We start from the raw sequence: 17,696 nt of genomic DNA on the forward strand, positions 1-17,696 counted from the left end.
ATACTGCTGATGAAGTCCCTGAAGTTTCTGTTACTGCAATTGATCGCAGTCCCTCTGAGGCAAAAGTCTCTGGTAGTGCGATCGATCGCACTTCCAGAGCATTTGAAGTCTTCTAGTCGTACTGTATCTCTTTCTTCTAATGCAAACAGATAACTCTTTAAGTCATCTGTTTGCATTCTACTTCTCTTATTCTCTTGTTATTACTTTCAGATTAGTATTAAGCCTTATGTTAGGATTATGTTATTAGTTTTTGAATTCACATCAACTTATCAAAGTTGGTGATGGATTATAATTGTATGTTCTGTTCTATTTAATCTTAATGAGAAAGCAGCACAATTCATTCCGCAAAATCACGTTCTCTAAGAACACTTTTATAGTATCAGAGCCATTATAGGCATACACCCCATAGCTCTTCTTTCTTAAGCTGCTTTCCTTTCTTTTCTCTTCTTCTCCTGCATCACACAAACTGCTCTCCTATGGCAGCAAATACCCCCTTCTCTGCTCCTTCTTTTTCCCCACCTACCCTTTCTCAATTCAATGGAAAACTTGAAGGTCTAAACTATCTTGGTTGGAAAACTCAATTCATGCCTATCCTGCGCACTCATGAATTAGTAGGCATCGTGGATGGAACCGAACCATGCCCTGCTCAATTCATCACTGATGACAGTGGAAAAGAAATTCTCAATCCAAAATTCACCATCTAGAATAGAAAGGATCAATGCATCCTCAGTTGGATCAATGTCACATTATCTGAGAAGGTCTTGTCCACAGTTTATGGACTTGATACTTCTAAACAAGTCTGGTCAGCCCTCGCCACCAGGTTTGCTAATGATTCTAGGTCTCGAATTGCCAATCTCAAAAGGCAATTGGTGAGTCTTCACCAAGGCTCCTTGACTTGCTCAGACTACATTCAATCAGCCAAAACTTGGTCTGATCAACTAGCTGCTGTGAGAAAACCTATCTCTGATGAGGATCTCATCTCATTCCTTCTCAATGGCCTCAATCCTTCCTTCAACAGCTTTGTCACCACTGTCTCCCTCCTAACCCGAGAGAAACAACTCTCTCTTGATGATTTCCAAGAAGAACTCATCAATCATGAAACATTGATCAATCAACAACAAGCCTCAACAGTTGACACTTCAACCTTTGCCTTATTTACACAGAAGCGAGGTCAGAAATCATCCAAGAACCGAGGTGGGTATCCTCCCAGAAATTTCAGTCCTAGATCACCTGTTGCCCAATTCCCTGCTGCTGCCCCTGCATTCAGTACTGCTACTCCTGCATTCACCATAGCTCCAAGGTACAGCAGGCCTCCTAGTCCACAGCCTCTTTATTCTCCTGCTCCAAGGTACAATAGTGCACCTGCTTTGTTGCCAACTCCTGGCACTCGTCAACCATCCCGCATGCCATGTCAAATATGTGGAAGAGTCAATCACCAAGCATTAGACTACTACTATAGGATGGATTACTCCTATCAAGGACGACATCCTCCTCCTCAATTGGCAGCAATGGTGGCTCAATCCAACACTGCCTTTGAAGACCCTCAATGGTTTGCTGACAGTGCAGCCAACGCACATATTACTCAAGACTTGGAGAACCTCAATATTCAGGAACCTTTTCAACAACATGACACTGTTGCCGTGGGAAATGGAACAGCACTTACCATAGCAAACTCTGGTTCTACCACTCTTTAATCCCCTCATTCTAATTCTATCTTTAAACTAAACAATGTCTTACACTGTCCTAAATCTGCTGCCAATCTAGTCTCAATTCAACGTTTTTGTGTAGATAATTCCTGCTTCTTTATTCTAACATCATCTCATTTTTTTATCATTGATCTTCAAACAAAGGCAATCCTCTTGGAAGGGAAGAGTGAGAATGGCATGTATCCTCTCAAGCTGGGCAGGAAGTCTCACAACAGCAACAAGTCTTTTATAGCTTTATAGGTTAGGTCATCCTTCTAATGATGTAGTTACTCGAGTTGTTCAATTTACCTCTTTCGCATTCAAATTCTGTTTCAAATTCAGTTATCAATAAAAATTTGCTTTGTGGTTCTTGCCAATTGGGTAAAAGTAAGAAACCAGCTTTTTCTCCATCTACACGTGTCTCTTTATTTCCTCTTCAACTTATTCACACTGACATCTGGACTTCTCCCATACTGTCAATTAGTGGATACAAATACTATATAGCTTTTGTGGATGATTTTTCAAGATTCACATGGATCTATCCCCTACACGCCAAATCAGAAACCTATGATGCATTCCTCAAGTTCAAACTTCTCGTTGAAAAACAATTTTCTACAACCATTAAAGCAATCCAATCTGATGGAGGAGGAGAATTCACATCCCATCTCTTTCAAACTTTCCTCCAAAACAATGGAATTGAGCATAGAAAAAGCTGCCTCTATACTTCCCCTCAAAATGGTCTTGCCGAAAGAAAACTAAGACACATTCTTGAAACTGGTTTAACCTTATTAGCCCACTCTCACCTCTCAAATAAATGTTGGGTTGATTCTTTCTTACTGCAGTGTTTGTCATTAATAGGTTGCCTACACCCACTCTCCAAAATATGTCTCCCTATTCTAAACTTTATTCTAAAGCTCTTGATTACCAAAGACTTAGAGTCTTTGGCTGCTTATGCTACCCATTGCTCCGGCCCTATAATGCCCACAAACTTGAGTATAGATCTAAGCCTTGTATCTTTTTAGGTTACAACTATGCAGGTTATAAATGTCTTGATCCAGTTACAAACAAAGCTTACCTCTCAAGACATGTTGTGTTTGATGAGACTTCTTTTCCAGCTAAGGATCTTGCAGCTGCACAATTTCCTTCCAAGCTGCATGCACAAGGTGATTCTCCTTTTCCTTTACCTGTTTTGTCTACTTTCAATACTAACCCCTGCCCAAGTTCACCAGCAAATACTCCTTTTGCCACTCAATCTCCTCCCACTATTGACTCATCACCTACTGCACCAATCATACCTGCTGATGAACCAGCTGCTACTGCAGCAACCCAAGATATTCAGCCATCGCATCCTATGCTTACCAGATCTAGGTCACATCTCCTCTCAAATCCACCCTCAATAGATCAACACTCATCCACTTCTGTAGAACTAAACCCTACCTCAACAGCTGCTGCCTAATCTCCTCTTCAACCATCTCACACAATGACTACCAGGTCTAGAACAGAAAACCTCAAACCTAAAACCTTTTCTGACTACAAGATGTTCTCCTCTAGGTATCCACTACTTAGTTTTCATACTGTATTACTTGAGTCTGAACCAACTTGCTATAGTAAAGCTGCTCTTGATCCCAGGTGGCAAGATGCCATGAATCTTGAATTTAAGGCTCTTCTCTCCAACAAAACATGGACTTTGTGCCCTCGGCCACCTCATTAACATGCTCTTCATAACAAATGGGTGTATAAGATCAAGAGGAAGTCTAATGGTGCTGTAGACAGATTTAAAGCTAGACTAGTTGCAAAGGGTTTTGAACAAACCTCTGGAGTTGATTACACTGAGACTTTCAGTCCAGTAATAAAACCCTCCACCATCAGAATTATACTAGCTCTGGCAGTCCATTTCAACTGGGTGATTAGACAGTTGGACATCTCTAATGCATTCCTTCATGGATCTCTCAATGAGGAAGTGTATATGAAACAACCAAAGGGTTTTGTTGACAAGGAGAATCCTAAAATGGTGTGCAAACTGCAAAAGGAAATCTATGGTCTCAAACAAGCCCCTAGAACCTGGTTTCATAGATTGTCTTGCTACTTACTTGATATAGGCTTCACTGCCTCTCTAGTTGACACTTCTTTATTGGTTTTTCTCACTGATAACATTATAGTTTTTATGTTGATATATGTGGATGATATAATTATCACTGGGACACATCCTCAGTTGATTACTAAGATTATTAGGCAAATGCAGAAGGAATTTCTTGTTAAAGACTTGGGTTCTCTAAGTTTCTTTCTTGGCATACAGGTTACTCGAAGCTCTACAAGGCTTCATCTCTGCCAAGCAAAATATGTTACTGACATCCTCCATAGAACCAAGATGACTGAAGCAAAGCCTGCAAAGTCCCCATGCTCATCTGGTTCTCAGTTGTCCAGATTGAATGGAGAGTCCCTGCTTGATCCTTTTGAGTATAGAAGTGTAGTAGGAGCTCTTCAATACTGCACTCTAACTCGACCTGATATCGCCTTTTCTGTGAATCAGCTTTGTCAACTTATGCATCATCCAACTGTTACTCACTAGTCAGCAGTTAAGAGAGTTCTCAGATACCTCAAGAACACCCTCCACCATGGTTTGTTTTACTCCCGCACCAACCTTCAACTGAATGCCTTTTGTGATTCTGATTGGGCTGGCTGTCCAGATGATAGGAGATCTACGTCTGGCTTTGCAATCTTCCTTGGTAATTGCTTAATCTCCTGGAGTTCAAAGAAACAACCTGTGGTCTCAAGATCAAGCACAGAAGCTGAGTATCGATCGCTTGCAATTACTACTACTGAGCTATTTTGGTTATGAATGTTATTTAAAGAGATACAAATTCCTCTTCCAAAGGCTCCAGTTGTCTGGTGTGACAATGTAAGTGCACTATCCTTGGTTGCCAATCCGGTTTATCATGCTAGAACAAAGCATATTGAAGTTGATTATCACTACATCAGAGAAAAAGTCCTCAACCGAGACATCATAGTATCTTTCATCTCCACCGCCGACCAAATTGCAGATGTTTTCACCTCAGGATTATCTTCAACTCAATTCCTTTATCTCAAGTCCAAGCTCCAAGTGATTCCATCCCCTTTTAGCTTGAGGGGGCATGTTAAACATACTGTTGATGAAGTCCTTGAAGTTTCTGTTACTGCGATCAATCGCAGTACCTCTGAGGCAAAAGTCCCTGGTAGTGCGATCGATCACACTACCAAAGCATTTGAAGCCTTCTAGTCGTACTGTATCTCTTTCTTCTAATGCAAACAGAAAACTCTTTAAGTCATCTGTTTGCATTCTACTTCTCTTATTCTCTTGTTATTACTTTCAGATTAGTATTAAGTCTTATGTTAGGATTATGTTATTAGTTTTTGAAGTCACATCAACTTATCAAAGTTGGTGATGGATTATAATTGTATGTTCTGTTCTATTTAATCTTAATGAGAAAGCAGCACAATTCATTCCGCAAAATCACGTTCTCTAAGAACACTTTTACGTTTTTCATGAAAATATCAACAGAAATATTATCAGATGTCTCTTTATGAGCAACAAAACTTCCAAATGTCTTTCACTACAGAATTTGGGAGAGAAAAAAGGTATTCGAGACATTCATGAAACCAAAATATTATAAGTCAGTTAACTTCGCTGTCAACAATCCATTATTGAGATGAGAACATACATCCAGAATACACAAACCCTCAATTAGGTCAGTTTGTGATCATTAAATAAAAACAGTATTACCTCGAGAACTTTTGTCCAGAAGCCAATTTCTTTGGTAGGAAAAGCAAGCCATGTTTCATTCAGGGTTGGCCATCTTGATTCAAAAACAAATTAAGCAATAGAACCATCATCTATGGTATAATGAAAGGGAAGGTTTTGCCATGCATCCTCAGCCAAATGGGGCAAAAGTGGAGCAATTACTCTCACAATGGAAAGCAGATGTGCTGCAAGAACTGTTTGACAACTTCTCCTTGTAAAACTTGTTGTGCCCCTGAAAGTTACCAACTTTGGGTGAGAGAGAGAGAGAGAGAGAGAGAGACTTTCACTGCATCTATATGGGGGATTAACAGAAAACATCAAAAGCTTATATTTTGAAACTTCGAATAACATTATGTATCGCACAAACACATTTAGACTAAAAATCTTGGAGATATGTGCCACAAACTGGTGAATGAATGAGCAGGACCCCTAAACAATAACCAATGTTTTGCTCAAATTCTAAGCAAATCTTAGCCTAAAACAAGCATATAATACACGCATCCAGCCAAATTCCTCTCAAAACAACTAATCTTCTTCCTTTTCAGTTAACAAAAGCAAATTTCATTTTGGAAGCAATAAAAACCTGTACTTTCAAAATGTCATCCAACAAGTTCTTAACATTATAGAAAGGACCCAAGAAATAACAAAAAAACAAAGTGTAATCTTATCGTGAAGAGCCTCAGCGTTGTGCCTGACATGGCAGTGAAGGTCATGGCGTATGGCGACGTGCACTAGCTGATGAACTCGAGCCGTTGGTGGTCCTACCACCACTCGGCATAGGAGGAGTGGGCCAGGGCCTCTTCTAAGAGCGGCCTACACGAGTGAATGGCATGGTTGCTGAGGTGCGAGCCCTAACTCCACTCCGCCTTTCACTTGCCAGTTGTCATCCTCAAGATCAAGAAGAAGCTTGAGTATAAAACAAGCACTTCTAGCCTTCTTTTCTTTTTTTCCCCGAGCAACAAGCACTTCCAAGTTCCAGCAGATTGTTGACAGACAGAGTAGTTGAGAGAAACAAGAGTAGAAGAGACTATGGCCTATGGTTGTACGAGGAAGTTCACCAAATCCAATAACATTAAATGCGAGTCTCGGCCTGTGTGAAATGCTCACACATCTCAAGCTTTCTCTAGAACTTTCTCTGTGTTTTGCCGCTTCGTTATGCTCCATTAGAAACCAGAAAGAAATCTCTGCCCACTCTTCAATAGCTTTCCTTCACAACGGTTGGATTAGTAAGCAAGGGTTGGAAATACTTAGGATCCAACCAAATAATTCAAAAATTATGTAACATATATTTTTAATATATTAAAATCCTAAACAAAGATATAAATTATAATATTAATATATACTTGTACTGAATATATATATATACAGCCTAAAATTTGTTCTAGCTTTAAATGAAACGATTGTAGCCGAGTTTATTTATCCGTGCCAAACCCAAATCTGTTCGTGAGTGGTCTTGTTCATTTACAGCCCTAATTGTACTACTCAATTTCCATTCATTGTAATTGTATCTTCTTTGTTTGATTGAATTTCTCAATGCGTCAAAATAGTTGATTGCTTTTGATGCGTATTGGTAAATCAGCATACAAGTAGTTAGACCATTCTCTTAATTTCTTCCTACAGGAAGAGGATTTATATGAAATTGATATTCCATTGAGATTTATCTCCTCGGTGGGTGCTAGAGTGCATGGCTTGGCTTGCTGGTTTGATGTACTGTTCAATGGGAGGTAATCTATTGATTTTGATCAATAATATCTGCATTTGGACAGGACTGCATCCTTCCAAAATTTTCTTTACCGTGCAAAAATGTGGTTTATATCTGTTTAACGTTTTGTTTTTTTTTTTTTTTTGGGCTCAAACTGCTTTGATCTACAGCACTGTACAAAGGTGGCTTACTACTGCCCCTGGTGCACCAACAACGCACTGGTACCAATTACGTTGCGTTCTCTCTCAGCCAATTTATGTCATGGCAGGACAAGAAATTACTGGCCGGCTCCACATGATTGCGCACAATGCTCAGAGTTATACGATCTATCTGACATTGTCAAGTTGGTTTCTATCTTCTCTCTTGTTTTTGTGTCTCTGATTTGTTTATTTGGTTTTCTAACAAGTTCAACTTCTCCAGCTAAAATGTGGGGGCCTGGTGCTGAATAAGAAGGAATACTTCAGACATCATCATGCAAACTTGATCTCAAGGAGCCCTACTACAGAATGTCTCAACCACAAGCCTATCCGTTAACCCAAGATCAGCAACAACATCAGCTAATAAGCACGCAGGTATTGACTAACCCTGTCATGGCATTTCTATCCTTCAGATATGTGATGCTAGTCAGGCAAGAGCGGAGAACTTTCTACCTGAGGCAGTGATTGAGGAATTCTTTGATCCTATTTAGTTTATTCCACATCTTTACTTTTACCATCTTATTAGACCAATGTGTCCACTCCAATGTTTGTTTACTAGTTTGAGAATGTCCTTATCAAAAAAATAAAAACAAAAAATTATATTGAGAATCTATAATAAGAAATGAAGCAGTTTAATTGAGAAGGTCAGTTGGAAAATTGGCAGTTTCCGTTTTTCCCTCTATTTTGTTGCGAGGAAAGGAAGAGGTGGGCACAACAAGCTAATTCACCCTCATTCTGGGGCAAAGTATCATAATGTGAAGAGAATTTGTTTTAGTAGTAAGTTAGACATCCATTGTGTGGGTCTTGAACCTACAACCTCACATTCCTTCCAACCTGTTGTTACAACTAGAGGAAGTGCCGTTTTAGCTAGAGCTCACTGCATATATTGTTGGCGACCATTCAATCTGGCCCCAGGTCTATGTATAGAATTTTCCCCTTGGTTTCCCTGCACCCATTAGTCTCACTACAAATGCTGAGGATATTCAAAGGTCTTTTGTACAGCAGTGTTTTGCATCAAGGAAAAAAAAATAAAAGGGAATAAATTAATATAATCCCTGTCAATAGTTTTGGCCTGTTGAGGTATTGTTGTCTGTTGAGTCCAACATTTTCGTGCTTTAAAATTCTCTTCTATTCTATGTATATTCCTGTTGGCATTGAAATTTTAGCAAATTTCAAAATAAGTTTTTAGCTCGACACCTGGAGTGCATGGAGCAAAATCTGTTAAGAGCACTTTTTCTTGCATTTGTTTGTGTGATTGATGCTGGTTTCGTTCTTGTCTTGTTTTTATTGTTGACAGGATATACCAATTCAATCTCAAGATTTAGAAGAAGCTGAGTTAATGCAGCAACCATCACCAAATTCAGACGCTCAGCTCAATTCAATAATGGGAAATGTTTAAAATTTAGAGGTGCCCGACCAACATTTCTAACATGGGCACCTGTTTGTAACATAAACCTCTTTCCCTAGCTAGCAGTGCAAGGGATATAGGGGCACGTCCAAGTTTACTTATAAGCCCCTCCCCCCACAACCTCCTGCATTTGTTTTAGGTCTGATTGTAAATTTTGGTGACATGTTTCAACTATTTATTATTTGAGTGGTTGTGCAGCAGATCCTGTACAATTCATCATGATAAAACCTTACAGGTAGTAAAATACTGTTTGGTGCTAAATCTGAGCTCTGTATATTAATTACCATGAGGTCCTGATTGGGCCTAGCTTAAGGTATTCTACTATCTGCTACATCGCAAGGACAAAAAAATGTGAATCTAGTGGTGGAACTAGCGGCCGTTATAATGGGCTTTGTCTAGTCAAACGCCCTTGTAAGTTAAATCTTCGGGAGAATAACATTTCTGCAATGACACAGTGGTTGGTGGCGACATATCTTAACAGCTGAATTAACAGGTGGTATGTTTTAAGTGGCTTATGATATCGTGTAAAGAATTGTGTAAAGAATGTTTACATGGTCATAGTGGTAGCAATCTGGTTGCAATTATGCATGCACCAAATGTGCGCGCTTGTTGACAATATATTCCATAGAATGCCCCCTAAATTCCATAGAGAAATGCTTCTGTGTTCTCAAGACCCTCTCTTCTAAGTGAATCTCGATTTGTTTTTTTTTTTTTCCAAAAAAAAAAAAAAAATTAAGATGAGAGACGGTGGAGAGAATGCATAGAGGTGTTTCTCAATTCCATATATTTTACAAAAATTTCTTACAAATTTTATACAACTTAGCGGCTAAAAGTATTGTACAAAAAAAATGTGCTTCTCATATACTCGTGATGCACCACTTTTAGATATTAGGTTGATGAAATTTTTAGGACTCAATTTGTAAGAAATTTATATACATTCATGGACAAGGAGAAATATAGAAGGAACAAATTATAGATATTATTCATCTATTGCTCATAACTCGTAATTTTATTACCATCAGCTACAAATAATTGTATATGCATGAAGGATTTGTACGCATAGGAGTCAAGTGTACATGAATAATAGGGAAAAATATAATATTAGTCATTGCGGTTTACCTGATTTATAATTAACTTAATGTGATATTAAAATGAACTTAAAGGTCACTAAGGTATGTCAAAAATACAATTTGGTCCTTACAGTCAAATTTCGTCAACTAGTTTAATAGATTCCGTTAGTATGACACTGACTTAAATTGGACAAATATCACAATTTTATTCGTTCTAACGTTTCTTGCAATCAGAATTTGTTAAGTCAGTGAACACAATTTGACTCTAAAGACTAAATTATTTTTTTCGCATACCTCATGAATATTTGAATTCATTTTGATACATTATATAGTAAATTGCAAATCAGGTAAACTATAAAGATTGATTTTGCATTTTTTTCCCTTAATAATAAGGAAAAACACATACTAAAAAAAGGTATTTTAACCCTATTTTTAAAAGGATGTTTTATTCATTAAATGACTTAAAAAGAAAGAGCACTCTAAATATGAGTGGGATCCTCCTCTCAACAATCTTTCATATTTTTTTTCTTCTGTATTTTCTCATCTCATCTATAAAAAGAAAAAGCTTCATTAGATATAGAAAAAAATAGTTAGTTAAAGGTGTCTTAAGAAACTAATAGATAGATTACAAGCAACAGAAACGCTCAAAAGAACATATGTGTTATTGGGATATGTATTAAATTAGCAAATCTAAATGTTATCTACCTAAACACCATCTTTTTAATAAGTAAACTAGGTAAGATTTGGTTCAAATTAATAGCATATGTTGACCACTTCAATTTCTCTTTTTAACTTTATCCTCTTAAACGTATAGTTTTCACCACTATATATATATATATTGTGCGTGGAAGGGAGCATTTAAAAGTCAAACTGTTGATAAAAAAGTAAGAAATAAAGAAAGAAGATGATGTCATCCGGTAGAAATGTAACGTTGCTATTGATAATCATGTGGGTTATGTTTATGAGTGGATCATTTAAGAGTGGCGTTGAAGGCAACATATTCCAATACTACAGAGTGGTCTTGACAATAAGAAATGATATGGCGGCTACTCTTACGGCTGCCTGTCATTCATCAGACGACAACATCGGTACCCACATTCTCTCAACAAACCAGACGTTCAGTTTCAGCTTTAGACCCAATTTTTCAGGGTCTACAAAATTCAGATGTGATTTTTCGTGGGTATCCGACAATCAACCTGTTATTCATAACGATTTTTTGATTTACAAGTTTAATCGGGACGATGGCAGTTGCCATGCTGATTGCGTTTGGGAGATTAATCCATCTGGTGCAACTCAATATGCCCCCAAAGACTCAAGGATATTTCCTACATTCTATTCTTGGTGATGACAAGTAGCCTAAGCGAAGCACCTCTTCATCACCTACCTTCCTTAATATGTTAATTATTGTTATTTATGTGTTGTTGTGAGTCCCATATTGAGAAAGTATGAAGAAAAAAAGTGCCTATTATGTGAATATTGAAATAAAGCTAATTATTGTTATGTTATGGGTGGTTGTTAAGTACTACATTAAGAAAGTATAAAGAAAAAGAGCACTTAATATATATACATAAGTGAACCCAAGCCTATTAGCTTAGGCTTTTGGTGTTTCTCTCTTGGCCCCAACATGTGTATATATACATATAAAAGAATTGTTTATTTTATGGAAAATTACACTTTACCCCCCAAAGTTTGGGGCGATTTTCAATTCGACCTCCAATGTTTCAATTTTTGCAATGCACCTCCCAAACTTTCAAATTTTTGCAATTCAACCAATTTTATCTCAAAATTCCCATATTGCCCCTAATTTTTTATTGAAAAAAAATAAAAATAAAATTGGGGGTATAAAAATGGCCAGATGGCCAAAGCCCCAATTTTATTTATTTTTTAAATTTTTTATAAAAATAAAAAATAAAATAAAAAATTAGGGGCAATATGAAAAGTTTGGGATAAAATTGGTTAAATTGCAAAAATTTGGAAGTTTAGAAAGGTGCATTGCAAAAATTGAAACATTGGATGTTGAATTGAAAAATCGCCCCAAACATTGGGGGGTAAAGTGTAATTTTCCCTTTATTTTATTTATCTTCCTTTTGCTTTTAATTGTTTTAATTTTTCTATTGGAGAGATGAACAAGAAGATAATGCTTGTTTTGTATTTCATTTCTTTGTAACAAGAAGGTAATACAACGGTGTTTAGTATAATTAAATACAAGCAGACACCCATTGTTCAAATGGGTTGTTAATTAATCACAAACACGTGTTTATATTAGCATTTAAGAATTAACTTGAATACCTCATGTCAAACAAAATTTTATCATTATCATAACCATCGATTGTCATTCATTTTTTGTACTTACAAAAAAAAAAAGTTGTATAATTTGTCTGTATTTAGTTTGTTATTATGATAAATATGTATAGATTGCGGGGTAATTACCAAATAAACTAATTAATTTGAAATTGGAGCAATAAAAAATCTTGGAATTCTATGGGATCAGGATGTCATCTTCCAAGCACTCCTCAAGTTTCTGATCATTTTCTTTTTGCTGACAATTTGATGATCTTTGCGTAAGCAAATACCTTGTAAGCCAACCATTTTTTTGACTGTCTCAACAAATACTTTGTGCCAAAACTGGATTTTCGCTTGCGGTATTGGAAGCCAGAAAAGACTATACTGGTCGAATCAAATAAATCTAAGGGTAAAGTGAAATTGAAATTGAAATGCTTGAAGCTCTAACATTTGAATTGACCCAGTAAAATCTTGTGTCAGCTAGATCGAAAATTTTGCAGCTCTCCAAATCTCAGCTTGTAACTGCTACAGCTGGAATTGGTTGAACACCTACCACAGTATAGCAGCCGCTGCAAAGGGTGGGGTGCTCCAGAAAAGAGCCAACTTGGGGTGAAAAATTCCAGCATCTTTCACACTTGGAGCCCACAGCACGAGACACACCAATCCAAACCTTGCTCTGTCCTTGAATGAGGCACTCTCCACTGAATGGTATGCGTGAAATTAGCTCATTCTCTAAAGAGGGAAGAACCTCTGCCTGCAGATTGCTAGGTAAGAAAAACAATATGTTTTTAAGCGGTTCAGGCACCTAAATAAAATCCAATACAATGTCATAGCTTCTTGGTGCATGATGTCGGTTTTTTTTCTTTCCCAACATCATGGTCATATAACTAGTACTTGCTCTTCATAGCGTATTCATATCTAACTCAGCAAATATTTAACTAAATTTTAGTTAAAGAACACTTTTCTTTTTATATATTTTAGCTACTCACTTTCCCAAAACACCTACATCCAGCTCCGCATTTTAGCTACATTTTCACTATTCCATTAAAAATATTATTTCTTGATCTATTTTTACTACTATCGAAGCGGAGAGAAAATCGTATTGAATACTTTATTAGTTTTTTTTATGCATTGTTGGCTAGCTGGATTTGAGTTTTTTTTTTTATTGATATTTTTGGCTAGTCAAAATAACCTTACGAGCAATAGATGAATTTCCTAAACATAGCCAAGACAGATTTACTCAAGCCAATTTGTTGAACTGGTATGTTGGTGCTCATTGCACCACATCAGTGTCTTCCCCGACTAAAAGGAGAAAACGCAATGAACAGCCTTACCTGGATCACTAAATAGAGTTGATCAGTTAAGAGTAGATGCAAATACCACAAAGCTCAACATACCTGAGATGTTATAAATATGCGATGCAATGTGTCTGCATCATTGTTTGCTGCACACATCTCACACAATCTAGATGCCAGGCTGGTATCGGATGTCTGGAGATAAACCTTTGCTTCTAAACTGGAACCAATCAGTTTCTCACCACGAGCAACCTCTAGGACTTTATTCACCTCATTTCGCAGCTGGTCAAGTAGATTGCAGAAAGATATCACTAGCAGTCCCCCAATTTTTACAAAAATTAACTTCTAACATGGCATTTCAAAAGGGAGATAATTAAATAAAAGGAAATTGAAAGTTACTCAGCATGACAACTGTGAAATCAGAGACCAAATAAAAATTTAAATTGTATATAGTAGTCAGAGTGCATCAGGAGCATCTCTCGTATGTGGAAGTACCAAAACACTTCCCAACTTCGTTTTTCATGAAAATATCACCAGAAATATTATCAGATGTCTCTTTATGAGCAACAAAACTTCCAAATGTCCTTCAATACAGAATTTGGGAGAGAAAAAAGGTTTTCGAGACATTCATGAGAACAAAAGGTTATAAGTCAGTTCACTTCGCTGTCAACAATCCATTATTGAGATGAGAACATACATCCAGAATACACAAACCCTCAATTAGGTCAGTTTGTGATCATTAAATAAAAACAGTATTACCTCGCGAACTTTTGTCCAGAAGCCAATTTCTTTGGTAGGAAAAGCAAGCCATGTTTCATTCAGGGGTTGGCCATCTTGATTCAAAAACAAATTCAGCAATAGAACCATCTTCTATGGTATAATGAAAGGGAAGGTTTTGCCATGCATCCTCAGCCAAATGGGGCAAAAGTGGAGCAATTACTCTCACAATGGAAAGCAGATGTGCTGCAAGAACTGTTTGACAACTTCTCCTTGTAAAACTTGTTGTGCCCCTGAAATTTACCAACTTTGGGTGAGAGAGAGAGATAGAGAGAAACTTTCACTGCACCTATTTGGGGGATTAACAGAAAACATCAAAAGCTTATATTTTGAAACTTCGAACAACATTATGTATTGCACAAACACATTTAGACCAAAAATCTTGGAGATATGTGCCACAAACTGGTGAATGAATGAGCAGGACCCCTACACAGGGCTGGAAAAAGAAGGCATTTGGCGTGCCTCTTGCACCATTGAGGTGTAAGCATCAAGGCTAGCAATGTAAGGCTACTTTTTAATCAGTCATATGTAGATAGACACTTCAACTGGATGAGGTTTTACGAAACATAGTTCAACTAAAGCAAAGAAACTTGCCAAAGTATGTGCTTCCGTGTGTGCATGTGCTATGCTTATCCACATAGGGCGCATAGCTCCATACGTTAGTTTGCATGGAACTGCTTGAAAGGGATTTTCAAGGTTATAGAGGTTCAATAAATTGTTAGTAGAAAAAGCATCTAACAGAACTCTCTCCTACCAAGTTTGGCAAATACTTTGGGACAACCAAATCTAGAGTTTAGACAGAGCAGACAAAATCCAAAAGTTTCACTTTATTTCCAATATCTGGATAACTGGTTTTAAGGCTTTAATTTGACTAACCCACATGTGCTAACGAGGAAACTGGACAAATGTAACACACGAGTTTGCAACAAATGCGAATGCATGGAAAATCAACATTTTCATTTTAAAAGCATGTCTAATGCAGTATTTGAAGATCGAAAAGAGTATGGGAAGAATCACCCAACATAAAGTCGATCTTTCGCAACGTCAACAATGACAAATCGTTGTATGATCTGAAAATGAAAGCAGAACGCCTCCATTCAAAATTCCACAGAATAGGCAAATCAAAGAGTAGATTGAGAAGTGTTTTCTTCTAAAAAAGGGCAAGGTATGCGTGAAGAATCAAACTTAAGTATCAACTATTAACTAGCTTAGAACCCGCGCTATGCGCGGGATTATTCATTATAATTTGATTTTAAAACTTAAAACACATCTTCCTATTCAATAGTATATTGTTGAACGTTGTGACACAATTACACATAAGTTTGCATGAATATATAAATCACATAAAAATATACCATCATAATAACCATATATAATTTTAGTTTTAATTCATATAAATTAAAACATATTTAAAAAAATTTCATATGTGTAATTTAAAACCAGCTGGAATGAGTTAAAACATAAGACCCATAATAAAATATTTATTTTCATAGGAGTAGTTTTATTTCTTTCATCAAAGAAAGAGATAAAAAATTGTAGAAGGAATATTAGAACACAAGAAAACATAATGAACAACAAAGTCAAATAAATTTACAAAAGAACAATAAGAAATTTGAATGAAAAATAATATATAAATTAGAACAGAAAATAAGGAAAGAGTAATCCTAAACCCTATAACAATATATTAAGAATGGTAGCAAAACTGAGAGTAACCATAAACCCAATAGGTTTTTGTGTAATACTTATTATATTTCAATACAAATAAAACTCATAAAATTTTGGACATTTAAAAAATAATACAAAGCAAAATAACAAATCTTTTTTTATTTTTTATTTTTTATGGATACAAAAATAACAAAATCTTTCACGCAATATTTAATGCAATCAAATAAATCATTTCAATCTTCCCTAAATCTAAATAATAAATTAAAACAACCTAAATTTGTCCCCATATGTGTAGTTTAAATTGAAAAGCATAAAGAAAAAAAAAAAAAAAAAGAAGAAGAAGAAGAAGAAGGAGAATAAGGCAAGAAAACATGAATTTTGATTATCAAAGTATTAATATAAAATTAGCATAAAATTTTAATATTTTTGGTGTAATACCTATTATATTTTAATACAAATAAAACTCATAATTTTGAACATTCAAAAAAGCAAATGAAAAAAAAAAAAACCTATAAAACATTCAGATGAAGAATAGCTGAATACCCACCAAAAAAAAAAAAAAAAAATTCACAAAACGAAACATAAACATATTCATCTCTACCTAATCTCTAATTTAAAACGGTGTTTAGTACAAAAAAAATTCTCAAGAAATAAACTAAAGATTATCAATTCACAATTGCTAAAAATTTATACATAAAAGCGCAAAAATACATTCATTTCGAATATCTTATACCTTAAATCATAATTCGGAGTCACATATATTTCCATGAAAATCTTTAAATAAACTTTGTGCAAACTGTCAACGTCTATAGGAAAGAGTTTTGAAACGTTATTGCCGTATAAAGAGAGACATGAATTTTGATTATCAAAGTATTAATATAAAATTAGCATAAAATTTTAATATTTTTGGTGTAATTCCTATTATATTTTAATACAAATAAAACTCATAATTCTGAACATTCAAAAAAGCAAATGAAAAAAAAAAACCTATAAAACATTCAGATGAAGAATAGCTGAATACCCACCAAAAAAAAAAAAAAAAAAATTCACAAAACGAAACATAAACATATTCATCTCTACCTAATCTCTAATTTAAAACGGTGTTTAGTACAAAAAAAAATTCTCAAGAAATAAACTAAAGATTATCAATTCACAATTGCTAAAAATTTATACATAAAAGCACAAAAATACATTCATTTCGAATATCTTATACCTTAAATCATAATTCGGAGTCACATATATTTCCATGAAAATCTTTAAATAAACTTTGTGCAAACTGTCAACGTCTATAGGAAAGAGTTTTGAAACGTTATTGCCGTATAAGGAGAGACATGAGTTTAGAGTGAGAGAGATTGACGTGATTTAGGATAAGAGAGATAAATATGTGTTAATAAAAAAAAATATTGTTGGTGTGAAAAAAAAAGGTTATAATTTCATTTATATTATTTGTTTCCTTATTTGATTCGAACATTAATAATACTTAATTTATTGAATAATTTATGTATGGAAAACTCTTGAAATATATATATATATATGATGAGAAGCTAACAATTTCAAGCATTTCTAGTGGGCCACTGTCTTACAATTGATCCAGCCAAGTGTAGTTTCTATGGAACAAAGAATGATAAAGTTAGTAGTCCGCTTCTTTTGCACTTGGTGGTCACTCCTTTTAAATGACAATGCAAGTGTTGCTTGATTATTAGAAAAAAAAAAAACGATTAGATGCAGTTATCCATCCTAAGCTATAGAGGAGTAATTTGCAATGTTCCCTTTAAACTAAGAAATTTTTTCAATCAACACACTAACAAGATTAAATTGTACCCCACCCCCCAAAAA

The 17,696-nt window shown here is 35.6% G+C and overlaps 1 pseudogene across 1 annotated transcript; it reads left to right on the forward strand.

The window, feature by feature from the left end:
• The first annotated feature begins 7,062 nt into the window (after positions 1-7,062).
• Positions 7,063-9,094, forward strand: LOC132166961 (putative histone-arginine methyltransferase 1.4; annotated as a pseudogene). The gene is made up of 4 exons (XR_015911435.1): positions 7,063-7,187; positions 7,336-7,508; positions 7,586-7,737; positions 8,660-9,094. The product of XR_015911435.1 is annotated as a putative histone-arginine methyltransferase 1.4 (transcript).
• Positions 9,095-17,696: the final 8,602 nt, after the last annotated feature.

This window comes from Corylus avellana, chromosome 2, assembly GCF_965113065.1.
Source record: "Corylus avellana chromosome 2, dhCorAvel1.hap1.2, whole genome shotgun sequence".
Lineage (NCBI taxonomy): Eukaryota > Viridiplantae > Streptophyta > Magnoliopsida > Fagales > Betulaceae > Corylus > Corylus avellana.